This window comes from Leiobunum rupestre, chromosome 5 (assembly GCF_980474605.1).
Source record: "Leiobunum rupestre chromosome 5, qqLeiRupe1.1.hap1, whole genome shotgun sequence".
Lineage (NCBI taxonomy): Eukaryota > Metazoa > Arthropoda > Arachnida > Opiliones > Sclerosomatidae > Leiobunum > Leiobunum rupestre.
The window spans coordinates 32,830,980-32,845,818 of record NC_143388.1 but is presented as its reverse complement, the minus strand read 5'-3'; positions in this window follow the sequence as shown (position 1 = coordinate 32,845,818).

Here is a 14,839-nt window from a genome sequence, read left to right as displayed (position 1 = left end):
TCTATATATTGCTAATTAATATTTTTAATCATTATCTCTTCACTAAAAACTACGTTGATCCTGCGAAGAAACATTTAGTATCCAACTATACTGTCTTGATCCTGCTAAAACCAATATTTAATTTTGACGACCTACATGAGCTACTTTATAAACTTTTGGTATTATTAAAATGCGGGTACAAACAACAATTATAAAATTGAATAATTCAATGACTAACAAGGAGAGTACCTGAGGTGTTTATTGTCTATTTTGTTCAAAGTCGGGCGTAATGTGGACCTATATGAGATATGAAATTTCCCAAAAGGAGACGTTTATTTTTAAATTTATTCCGCTCTAACTGTTAATTTATTTAAACTTATCAAAGTTATTGTTAATAATTATGAATTCGAAAGCAATGATAAATAACACGCAAAAAGGGCTCACAAGTCAACCAAAAGACTTAGCCCAACAACCTTTGTAAAATGCAAATTGAAATATCAAATAAACTTGAACTTGAACTTGAACTTGAACTTGACCTTTTTGGGGTAAAATTGTAACACTTCATGGGTAAAATAAGGAAAACAAATCTTATTTTTGTTTTAAGTGGTCAAAAACATTTTCGGTTTTCCTAACAAATCGAATGGGAAATTTCATATCTCATCTAGGTCTACATTTCGCCCGAATTTGAACCAAATTGGAAATAAACACCTCGGGGACTCTCCTTGTAAGTATCTAAAAGTAAAATAAAAGTAGTTCCAATGATCCATGCTAGATGGCTTTTATGTATGTGGGTTCAGAATATGTGGGCAGCAATCTGTTCACAGCATGATTCCTGGTAGATAAGCCACGCCCCTGCTCACTTTCTGCCGGTAGAGGGGGATAATATTCGTGTGTAGAGGTCGGGGACGGTTAATCATTATCCATGATTAAATTGATTTTTTTCGGGAAAAAAATGTAAACAAAGAAATTTACCAGTTAATATTTCGGAAAATGATTAAAAAACATGTATTATTCGTAAAATTTGGGCTTTTTATCGAAAAAACGTCGTTTTTCCGATTAATTTTACAAATCTATCAAAATATCAAAAAATTAATCGGATAATACAGAAATATAAATTACTTGATCAAAACGTTTTACGAATAATCTATTGAATAAAAGTTAACCATCCCCGACCTCTATTCGTGTGGGCGGAGCATATCTTCATGGAGTGATAAAAACAGAGGCTTCAGTAGAGGTCAAATATTCTTTGTTAACCTGAGCACGTTTTAGGTGTAGTAGCGAGGATGATGATCAGCGTGACACTTCTATCGAGTGACGTTACTTTTGGTATGAGGAATAACGGTACAATTTGCGGTGCAGGGTGGCAGGGCTTCAAAAAGAAGCGAAACGATGCGGGGGAAGCGACACCTTCCTTCAAAAGAGTCAGCGGCCCAAAAGACGGATCGGCCAAAGAGTTAAGTCAATACAGGGTCGACACACCATTACAGATTTCCTCTGGGATGTATCAAATTTTATATCGCCCCTAGTCCGCTGCGAGCGCGAATCTTTCAAGATGTACCGCCACGTCGTTATTCGAGACCCTATTCCGGACATAGCGCCATCTACGATGCTCCTTTTCACTGGCCCGTCTAAATATATTCGAGTACAACTATTGTCTTACCCGAAGTGTAGTTGGTGGTTGTCGAGATAAATTAGTCTTTTCAATTTATTCATTTTTACTGCTCCTAATCCTACCTCAAAAAGTAATACCAAAAGTTTCATAAGTTTGTCACTTTGGGGGATATTTTACTGATTTGAATTTGAATTTGAATTTGAATTTGAATTTGAGAGCTAGCAATGAAGTGACGTCATCACAAGAAGAAAATCTCCCCCTAGCGAGTCGCTGTAAGGCTACGTATGACGCGTTAGCAAGTGGACGCAAAACGGCGACGAATGCAATCTGTCTATGTTACAATATTATACACTTATGGTAATACCTCTGAAAATCAGATTTGGTACTAATAATAATCAATATAAAAATAAACAATAACCCATGGTACCACCTTAGGCCCAAGTCATCTAGCGACTTTTAACGCCTTTAAACAAGGTGGTCCGGTTACAATGCGTAGGATTTTGATGACGTATTTTCCGCCCCCACTTTTTTTTTAAATAGAGCTAATACCCAAGGCACCACCTTCGACCACATAAGCAATGTTGCTTGTGCGTGATCAAGTAACAGGTGGCCGGGTTACAATGCGTAGGAGGGTGGTGGCAAGTCCTTCATGCCACGCGTGCCAACAGCTCTCTATACTAACTATTACCGTTAACCGCAACAAGTTTTTATGGAAGAACTCGGTGGAAAAACCCTTTTTAAAACAAAATCATTACGGAAATTTATTGTTACTGCGTTAGTGGAGATTTCATTAGGGAAAAAATTAAATGATACATCAGTGTTACCAACGAAATAAAATAACTGGTGAGACTCATTCGATGTGAAACTGTTATTACAACATATGGCTGACTTGTTATATATCTCCACTCTCACTTTTTTGTAGTGGGGACCGTCTCCCGGAAAAATATAAAGCTTACAAACACAACTGCTCCCGCGAGACCCAACGAGACCAGCTTCTTCTCCGCTTGGTGGGAATTGATATCCTAGCCCCGACCCTCTTGGCTTTCAAGATGGAGCCCTTTGCGCTCCGGATAGGCGAGTCGTGAGCCAGCTGATTGTCATATAGGTGAAAGATATTTGCATATTTTGTGGGAAACGGGACTTGGGTTTACGCTATATTGGTATTTTAATAGACTTCTGGTCGAAGTTGTTATATTGAAATTGACGACCAACGTGTTTGGGGTTTGTTGAAATGGCCGCCGTGAGTCCGTCATAGTGTTCAGTGATAACTCTTAAAAAAATAATGACTTTTTAGGCCATAAAACAACCTTGTTTCGAAACAAATTAAGGCGTGCGTGGGTTCTTAGACCAAGAAACACAGGGACGTCGCGCGGTAGATATTTAGCACCCGAAGCTGCCTATTTCCTATTTATCTCGCGCTGTGTCGCTAGTAGCGAAGGTGAGTCAATTTTTATTGGCTATTTGAGTCACGTGCACAGCCCTACAATCTGTCAGCACGTGGCCTGCAACAGCGTGGTTCCAAAAAACGAAATTTCTTGTATGTTTTTTAATATTTGTGTCCCTAAAACATTAAAAAAATATAAAATAATTTAAAAATATGTAACTCTTAGCTGATTATTTTTTTTTTCAAGTTCTTTAAAAATCGTTATTTTTATCTCTCATGGATGGCGCATATTGACTATCTGTATCACCTAACCCCCCCTCTCCCTACCGCAGCCGCAACAAAGCCCCGCCGAAAAATAAAGCGTTGGGTATGCTATGAGCGAGACGTCCCTGTGTTTCTTGGTATAAGGTGGGTTGCTGCCGTAACATTCTTTTTGAACGACGTTTATAAAAAGTGTAGGCGCCTATAAAATATTGAGTTTGATAAAAAAAACTAGAGGTCGGAGACGGTTAATCATTATCCATGTTTAAATTGATTTTTTCGGGAAAAAATGTAAACAGAGAAAATTACCGGTTAATATTATTCGTAAAATTTTAGCTTTTTATCGAAAAAAACGTCGTTTTTACGATTAATTTTGCAAATTTATCAAAAAATTAATCGGCTAATACAGAAATATAAATTACTTGATCAAAACATTTTTCGAATAATTTTGAGAGCTTTATCTATTGAATAAAAGTTAACCATCCCCGACCTCTCCGAAAAACACTTCGTATGTAAAATATGTTTGAAATTGAATTCATCGTATTTTTTCACCTTTTAAAATACTTTACCCAATAGGCTCGTCTCGAGGAGTCTCTATTTCACAGCTAAAAAAAATTCAATTAACTAAACATATTTTACACCTTAAAGGGACTCTTAATTAAATTGCGCTTAGGACTTCAAACGAAGATAATCCGTTCGATGCAAATCTTCAATTTTTTATAGGAAAAATAGGATTATATTTCTAAAAATTTGGGAATTTATAGATATAGCTTCTGGCACTGGATGAAAACTCGGAACAACTCCTTCCGCGTTGAGTTTGCTAGTTCTCTCCCCGCTGGTTTAAAGGCCTAGGTTTTTTCTGCCTGTCCCCCTTTAAATTAACTTAGTGGAGCACAAATACCAACCGCTGAACATGTTGGCCTAATTTAAAGGGGGACAGGCAGAAGAAAACCTAGGCCTTTAAGGGATTTTTCCCGAGTTCTTCGGTTTCCCCTTCCATAAAAACTTGTTAAGGTTAACGGTAATAGTGAGTGTTGGGAGCTGTTGGCTCGCGTGGCTTGAAGGGCTTGCCACCACCCTCCTACGCGTTGTAACCCGGCCACCTGAATTAATGGCCTTAAAACTCGCTTGAAGACTCAGACTAAGGTGATGCCTTGGGTGTTAGCCTAGCTGATAACTTTTTTTTAACTCTAATAAAAGCTGAAATTAACAATATAATTAACTTAGTTAAAAATAAATAACAAAACAGTGGCGTATACAAGGGGGGGTTCCGGGTCCAGACCCCTTCGGGCCTACCTTTGACTGTTCTAAATTTCCACCCCTTATCGGCCCCCCTCTTAACATTCACATATTTCGACCTTGAGGAATTTATGGCTAAGCCACTGTAACCAAATAGCCGGTATTGTGCCAAGAAAAATATTATAAAACAAATCCAAGACAGAAATCGTTTCAATTTGTATGTCGATTTTCAGATTCGTTCTCGATTACCTACATACGTTCTTGGTTTTATATTTATTTTGTGGATCTCAACAAATACAAATTAGGGAATCCCACGAGCGTCCTGATGATTTATGTATCGAGGGCCCTTAATTACTAAGATTCTGCACATAACTGAAAGTAAATATTAGTCCTAGCACAGCGACTAAGTCATTTCCAGGCCAATTTTAAATATTTAAAATACGCTAGCAGCCAACCAAAATTCGTCATCATAAATATAGCGTACAAGGCCCTAAAGTTATGAGAAACCGACGTGCGAGAGTAAATAGAGCCTGCTCTCTCTTTATATATGATATTCGCTCTCGTACAACGCCATCTATCCGCGGGCGATATTAGAAACTGGTCCGAGTATCGCGGTATCAATAACCCACACGTACTAAGAGAAGGCTTTCCCCCGAAAAGAAAGTGGCCCAGGGGTAGAGAGGTCAGGGGGCGGAGGAACGGCGGTATCCGGTTCATAGTGCCATCTACCGGAACATCAAGTGAAAATTCGGGTGAGATCACTTACACGAACCCTAGCTATCAATCATCTCGGCTTCACACGCGACTCTGTTTGGAGGAAAGCTGCGACGCTATAGCCGTCACAAGCTTCCTGCGTAAACAAATTTAAGGACGTGGAACTCATAATAGCATTAGAGATCATCTGAGAAATTTTCTTTATTAAACATTTCTGCGAACTTGAAACTGAAATAAAAGTTTAAAAATTAGTTGTTGAATTAAAATATTTCATTTTTCGAAAAAAATTGTTTGTTTGAATAAAATAATTTAAGTAAACATTTTTGAAATGTATTCGTTACATTTTATAAAAGTATTCTTCAAATTTTTGAAAAGTATACGTTTCATTCTTGAAAAGTATACGTTTCATTCTTGAAAAGTATTCGTTATATTTAATAAAAGTATTCGTTATATTTTTGTAAAGAATTCGTTATATTTTTGTAAAGAATTCGTTATATTTTTGTAAAGAATTCGTGATATTTTTGAAAAAATTGGAAAATTGAGCATAGTTGTAAAATTAAGCAATACTTATAAATAGAGAATATTTAGAAATAAGCAATAGTTAAAAAATATTTAGAAATAAGCAATAGTTAAAAAATATTTAGAAATAAGCAATAGTTAAAAAATATTTAGAAATAAGCAATAGTTAAAAAATATTTAGAAATAAGCAATAGTTAAAAAAATATTTAGAAATAAGCAATAGTTAAAAAATATTTAGAAATAAGCAATAGTTAAAAAATATTTAGAAATAAGCAATAGTTAAAAAAATATTTAGAAATAAGCAATAGTTAAAAAAATATTTAGAAATAAGCAATAGTTAAAAAATATTTAGAAATAAGCAATAGTTAAAAAATATTTAGAAATAAGCAATAGTTAAAAAATATTTAGAAATAAGCAATACTTAAAAAAGCATGTCTAGAAATAAGCAATACAATATTGAAAAATAAGCAATGCTTAAAAAAACCATATTTACAAATAACCAATACCTAAAAAACAATATTTACAATGAGCAATATTTAAAAAAAAAACAATATATACAAATAAGCAATATTAAAAAACAATATTTAAAAATAAGCAATATTTACAAATAACCAATACCTAAAAAATAATATTTACAAATTAGCAATATTAAAAAACAATATTTAGAAATAAGCAATAGTTAAAAAAATATTTAGAAATAAGCAATAGTTAAAAAAATATTTAGAAATAAGCAATAGTTAAAAAATATTTAGAAATAAGCAATAGTTAAAAAATATTTAGAAATAAGCAATACTTAAAAAAGCATGTCTAGAAATAAGCAATACAATATTGAAAAATAAGCAATGCTTAAAAAAACCATATTTACAAATAACCAATACCTAAAAAACAATATTTACAATGAGCAATATTTAAAAAAAAACAATATATACAAATAAGCAATATTAAAAAACAATATTTAAAAATAAGCAATATTTACAAATAACCAATACCTAAAAAATAATATTTACAAATTAGCAATATTAAAAAACAATATTTAGAAATAAGCAATATTAAAAAAACTATATTTACAAATAAGCAACATTAAAAAAACAATATTTACAAAATATCAACAATTGAAAAAACAATATTTACAAAATATCAACAATTAAAAACAATATTTACAAACTATCAACAATTAAAAACAATATTTACAAAATATCAACAATTGAAAAAACAATATTTACAAAATATCAACAATTAAAAACAATATTTACAAACTATCAACAATTAAAAACAATATTTACAAACTATCAACAATTACAGATAAATATAATTAAAACAATCAATATTTACAAAAAAAACATAATATTTACAAGTAAGCCAATTTACAAAAAAAAACATAAAATTTACAAGTAAGCCAAATTTCCAAAAAAACATAATATTTACAAGTAAGCCAAATTTACCAAAAAAAATAATATTTACAAATAAACAATATTTCGAAAGAAAAAACAATATTTACAAATAAGCAATATTTACAATTAAACAGTATTTACAAATAAGCAACATTTACAATTAAACGGTATTTACAAATAAGCAACATTTACAATTAAACAGTATTTACAAATAAGCAACATTTACAAATAAACAGTATTTACATATAAGCAACATTTACAAATAAACAGTATTTACATATAAGCAACATTTACATATAAGCAACATTTACAAATAAACAATATTTACAAATAAACATTTGAAACTTTTTAAACATCCACAAATGAATATTTAAAATAAACAATAGTTACAAACAAACAATATTAAAAAAAACAATAGTTACAAACAAACAATATTAAAAAAAACAATAGTTACAAACAAACAATATTAAAAAATAAACAATAGTTACAAACAAACAATATTAATAAATAAACAATAGTTACAAACAAACAATATTAAAAAATAAACAATACTTACAAACAAACAATATTGATCAATATAATATTTGCAAAATTTGCAATAAGACTGAAGCCCCGCTAGTTTTATTTTGCCTTATCGTCGGTGGTGTGTAGGGAGAAGCGAAAGTACAGGGTGCGCGCCACTACCGCCATCTGTTGGAAACCATCGCGTAAAATGTTTCGAAAGGTGGTCACGTTTTCGCCATTTGGAATTCCGAGGAAAACGCGTTCAAATATTAAATTACTGGCACTTTAAAAGCATGTCGAGGCCACAACCAGTTTTCGCGAAATCAACAATATCAAAATACGTGTTTCTCCATAACTTTGCCTAAATTTTAGCTGAGAATAACAACCCTTTTAGACGTCACGTATTCTGAAGTTTTTATATTCCATTATCTAGGCCAGTATACTTAAAACGGATGTAATGGCCGCCAACCAACAAGGAACCGGGTTTATGTTTATTTATTATTTTTCCATCCCAAATTCATGACTGTAAATAAAACGACTTTTACGTAACTTTAAAAGTAAAGTTAAACCTCCACTTAAACGATTTTTTATAAAAATAACTACGTTGACTGAACCCTATCCTACCCTTATCTACAATGTCATAGTGTATATACAAACCGGGGGAGAAACAGGGGGTGAATAAAAAGGTAACAAAACTAGCAGAAGCTGATGGGAGGCTGCATATTTACACTGCAGTCTCGCCGAACCCCCGAACAAATTTAAGCAAACACTTTGTTGGGCCAACTTTAAATTCTACTTGCCAACACAAAAAGCGAGAGCGAGCGCGCGACCTGGCGGAGAAAATTTCGTTATAGGCCAACAAACTTTTGCAAATTAAATTCCAGACCCTTTCCGAAAGAGAGAGAAGCTAGTAGCTAGGACTAGGACCGTTTTGGGGGCTTAGCCTTGGCTTAGCGGCGGAGTTACTAGCTTCTCTAACTCATTGGCGTTTCTGCTGGCTGGTCAGCTTAGTGAAGGGGATTTCACCATCCAGGACCGGATATCGAATCTTCACGGCTAGTCGAGGCCTATAGAGCCCACTTCCGGTATAGAGAACACACTCCGGTTCTAGCCCCTCTTCACCTAAACCGTTTCTCTCCGGGCAGCGACTAACTTTTCCTCAACCTCTTTTCGCTTTGATCCGGCAAAAACCCTCTTCATTATTTTCCTGAAAATAAATTAACTTTATTTTATAAAATGTTTGAGCTTAATATAATCTTATGTCAGGTCACGGATCATTTCGAATAATGAGGCTTTCGGATCCGTCAATTTACATTTTTCTACCAAATTGTTCTTGTTATTGCGTAAAAATACCGAAATTCGGAATTAAACATCGTATGATAATGAGATCAGCTACTTGAATATATTTTTGCATTTTAATTAGCGCTTTCATCCAATTTTCAGATAGCAGTTGCATTATATAAACCGTGTTCATACTTTCGATGGAGTGGCGGAGTAGTTAGCACTTTCGCCTCGCAGCAGGAGGAGCCGGGTTCGATTCCAGCTTGTGGCACTGTGGGAAAAACTCGCAGCAATTCCTTCTTCGTTGAGTTTGTAAGTTTAAGCGGTTTCCTCCCGAGCTCTTCGGTTTCCCCTTACACAAAAACTTGTTGAGTTTAACTGTTATAGTTAGTGTAGGGAGCTGTTGGCTCGCGTGGCGTGAAGGGTTTGTCACCACCCTCCTACGCATTGTAACCCGGCCACCTGAATTTTTGTCTAAATGAATGTAACAAAAAAAATATATAGCTAATATATATTTCCTATGATTGAATCATTAAGTTGTTATTTAAACCAACTAGTTATTATAATGACGTAATCCACGCCGTCTCTTGGTTTTAAAGGCGAGTACAGTACCACTTTAAGGACTCAAATACCCCTGCGTAGATTTGTTAAAATCATATGCGATTTATTCACCAAGTAAATACAGAGTTTCGAACCAAAATGTGGAATTAACCATTTTGTACCAACCATGACCGGCGACTCTGCTATCATGGTGGTTTATAAGTAGGCAGCCCTTACGGAAATGGTTGATCAAATTTTCGAAGTTGTATTTGATTGAAATATAATTTGATCAAATATTTTTATCAATTTTATCTGAATTTGATCAAATCTTACTTGATCAAACGTCGTTCGATCAGAATATAATAAAATATAATGTGATCAAAAACAATTTGATCCAAGTTCAAAAAAGGTTTATTTGATCCAATTCTATTTGATCAGAATTTCATAAAATTGTATTTGATAAAATTATATTTGATCAGAATTGGATAAAATTCTATTTGATCAGAATTGGATAAAATTCTATTTGATCAGAATTGGATAAAATTCTATTTGATCAGAATTTCATAAAATTCTTTTTGATCAGAATTGGATAAAATGATATTTTGATCAGAATTTCATAAAATTCTATTTGATCAGAATTGGATAAAATGATATTTTGATCAGAATTTCATAAAATTCTATTTGATCAGAATTGGATAAAATGATATTTTGATCAGAATTTCATAAAATTCTATTTGATCAGAATTGGATAAAATGATATTTTGATCAGAATTTCATAAAATTGTATTTGATAAAATTCTATTTGATCTAGCTCAAATAATATTCGGTCAGAATTTGATTAATTATTATTTGAGGTAATACCATTTGATCGGAAATTGCTAATCGTTTACTTGGTAAAATAGAATATCAGAATTTATAACAATTTTACTTTTTGTGATATCAGAATTTAATAAATTTTACTATTCCTAATATCGAAAGCTCATTACAAATATATCCTTTACGAAATTCGTTTATCAAAAGAAGTGAAATTTGATCGATATATAATTTAATCACATATTTTTGAACAAGGTTTGATCTCACTTTGACCAAATCTTGCAGTCCAGATTCTATAAAATTTAGATTCAAAACATTTAATCAAACTCTTAACAAGCTAATTTTTAACAATATCATTGGAATTGTGGAATATAGCTAAGGTAACCTACTGGACTAGATTATTTTTCAAAATATACGAATATTATAAACGGAATAATAACGGAACATTGAGATATGGTTATTATACTGCATTATTCGGTTTCTTTTAGAAAAAGTAATCGATAAATAAGTAGGGTTTCGGTTTGGCACTCGTAATGAAAATCTTGGCAACATTATAATCAATAGGAAGAACGCACTATAGTAGAAGCAGCTGTAGAATGATTTTAGGAGCTTGGGATAAATTTTCCAAAATCACCAATTTTTCGAAAGTCTATAAACTAAGGCCATATCTATTACCGGGACCAGCAAATGAATTGAGTCGCTTATATGTCCAAAAATCTGTAAATCTATCTCGTGCTGAAACAAACAAAATGGCGGAGCCGAGGGTTAAATATTAGGGTTAGCAGTCTTTGTTAGGGGACTCCATTTTAAAGCCTAAATCAACTAAGTTTTCGTGTAATTTTCCCTAAATAGAAAGAAGTTATCACGCAGTTACGATTGTAAATCTGGCTAATTCTTATTTTTCAAATTTCTAAACACCCTCTCGGAAACGGGACGTCACGGTTTGTTTGGCTCTGTATGCACGAAAAATAATGGCGTAAAGAAGACATTTATGGCGTCATTTATTCGGAGCAGTCTGTCGGCCCGGTCATTACATAGTATACCAGGCCAGGCCCGTAGCCATGGGAGGGGGGAAATTAATGGGCGATGCCCCCTCAAATGAAATTTTTATTTGCCCCACCTGCCCCCTCAATTTAATCCATTCCCCTCAAAGAATATTCTCTGCCCCTTCATGGCTTCATCTCTATTAGTTTTTTAAACTTTTATACGTTGAAATTTTTTCTTTTGGACCACTTGTCTTTGTCTAAGTTGTAGATCGTTATTTATAGGTAATTATTTCTTAATAAAATACAAGACGTAGCAAGAATGTATTTATTTATACCATGGGCCAAATAATGATAAATGATTTATCATTATTTGGCCCATGTTTATACTCAGGGAGAATGAATATGTCGAGACTATCGACGGACACGTTGAGGCCCTAACCCCCTCACGCTAAGGGGGGGGGAGGAAAAAAGGAGGTGGTCTTATTTTTTGCGTCCTCGCAGCAGCGTTAATCGCGTCGAAAAACGGAATTTTTAATAACCAATGAGATTGCAGTATTATTTGATTTTATTAAAGCGGAGGAGCATACCGGGGGCCCCAACGGGTGGAATTGGAGAAACGCTAAAAATAATCTCGACATATTCATTCTCCCTGAATATAAATAAATACATTCTTGACGTAGAATGGTCGGCTTCAGAAAGTTTTTTTTGTTGAACAACAAAAACATTTCACAGCGCCACTTCCGTTAATTTTCGAAATTAGGTAACTAAAAAAATGTGCCCCCTCACAAAAAGCTATATGCCCCCTTAACGAAATTTTTCTGGCTATGGACCTGAACCAGGCCTGATCTTCTCAAAAAAGAACAAAATATATTTGGAAAAGTTAAGAATAGGGGCGAAAAATAAAAAGGTCTATCTAGGCTCGTAAAAAACGTGGAAGGCCCAATCCCCGGCTTAGACCTATTAGTGTCATTTAACTTCGTATTAGCCAGTTTTCCCGGGCGAGTTTTAGGCGTAATCCAGAGAGTCTATAAGATACCCCTGATTTGAGAAGTTCACGCGGACAGAGTCTGCGCGCGTGGGCGGACACTGCATTTCTTTTAATTAGAAAAGAGAAATCCGCCCTCTTAATTAAGACTAATTCCCGTACCGAGGCTTAGCCCCGGAATCAACCACTTTTTTAGTCCGGTGACATCTCCTAGATGGCGCCGGAATTATATTCTGATAAATGCACAAATTTTTATAAAATTCGTTTTGGTGGGCACTATATAATGGACCAAGAATCTAAGGTGACTCACTGGTCAGGCTTTAAAAAGCACGCGTGAATACTGAGATTCTAGGAAAATCACGGGTAATTTTAGTTCAATGAGGACCAACTTGGCGTCGCTGAAGTCAATTTCCGGCGTAGTTTCGTAGTGAAGCTCGAGCGTTCACGTTCAATGTTGACAAAATGGTGCCGTTGTTGTCGGTTAAATGATTAGGCTTAGTAAGTTTTAGAACCTTTTTTTGGAAATTGGTTCTTTATAAGTTTAAGTAATGGTACTTAACCACTGTGTTGAGTAAAAATAACCAGTAAGCCGCATATGGCTGAGGTTTTTTAATCAAATTAACTGGAATCCATTTAATTTCTAAACTTAAAAAATTAATGAACTATGCCTAACCAAACTTTCTCGCACGTACTGTCTCCTAAGCCCCGAGCCCCCGACTTTAGCCTACCATTACAAAATATCGGGAACAGTGAGTCCCCATAGATTCTTGGTCCATGGATAATAATAATAATAATATAATTAACAATGACAATACAATTTAGAGTTAAATTAATGAGACAATAAAATTTAGAGATAAATTAATATTTAACTAAAATTGTGAATTAATTTAATATTAAACTAAAATTAGAATTAATTTAATATTAAACTAAAATTAGAATTAATTTAATATTAAACTAAAATTAGAATTAATTTAATATTAAACTAAAATTAGAATTAATTTAATATTAAACTAAAATTGGAATTAATTTAATATTAAACTAAAATTATAATTAATTTAATATTAAACTAAAATTATTATTAATTTAATATTAAACTAAAATTAGAATTAAATTAAATTAATCTAAAAATAAAATTTTGAGTTAATTTAATATTAAACTAGAATTTATAATTAAATTCATATTACTCTAAAATTGCAAATTAAATTAATATTAAAATAAAATTGCAAATTAAATTAATATTAAACTAAAATTGCAAATTAAATTAATATTAAACTAAAATTTCAAATTAAATTAATATTAAACTAAAATTGCAAATTATATTAATATTAAACTAAAATTATAATTAAATTAATATTGAACTAGAATTTAGAACTAAATTAATAAGAAAATTAAAAAAAATTAATTACATTGATCTAAAATAAAAATAAATTAATTAAATAATATAAAATAAAAAATTAATTAAATTAAGAAATAAATTAAAATTAAAAATAAGAAATAAATTAAAATTAAAAATAAGAACTAATTAAAATTAAATTAAGAAATAAATTAATATAAAAATACAAATTGAATTAAATTAATATAAAATAAAAAATTAAATTAAATTAATATAAAATAAAAAATGAATTAAATTAATAAAATTGATTATTAAAGGGATATTAAATTAATAAAATTGATTAATGAAATTGATTATTAAATGAATATTAAATTAATAAAATTGATTATTAAAGGAATATTAAATTAATAAAATTGATTATTAAATGAATATTAAATTAATAAAATTGATTATTAAATGAATATTAAATTAATAAAATTGAGAAATACTTACTTAAATGGCTATTTAAGCGCCGGACTCTATTCGGATTTGTGCATTTTTGGCACCCCCTCCAGCGGCAACCGACGTGAATAACATTAAAGCGGATCAGGGTGAAAACTTCTTTCTCGGGGCCCGTCACCCGACGCGCCGGAGTTGCCAGAGCTTCCAGCTAAAAATTAACGGGCTAGCCGGATTATTATTGGATTACTTTAGAGTTAGCTAATTTTTCTGAAGCGGGAGATATGCCTATTTCAGATCCCCCACCACGCCGATTAATTAACGGACTGACAAAAGTCAGGTCTTTTAATTAATTTATCTGGCCGCGATGTAAAATGTAAGAATTCATTTGCATTTACCCGCCTATGTACTACCAGAAGTATATCATATTTATCTTAGAGAAGTATTCGTCTTCTTATCACTTAATCCCAGTGATGGAGACGCACTTCTCATTTTCAGTGGTTTTTACACACAATCCTAAGGATTTGTGTGTATTAGTCTCAGTTACAGTGTAGCCGTTGCCGCCGATGCCGATGCCGCCGTTTCGCGCATATCTCTTCAACGGTTAGGGCTAGAAGAGTCAATGATATCTCGTTCGAATGTACATACATCGCCATTGATAGCCTTTCGTAAAGTTTTCAAATCGGAGCCCTAGAAAATGGGCATTTGCCCAATTTGCTATTTTCGGTGGTTTCGCTTTATGTGGTAGATATTTTATTTAAAATTAAGTCCGATAACGTTAAAAAATATTATTGAATAGGTTAGGATTCAGCGGACCTACAACTTCTGTTATATCAGTAAATATTAAAATTAAGTATAGT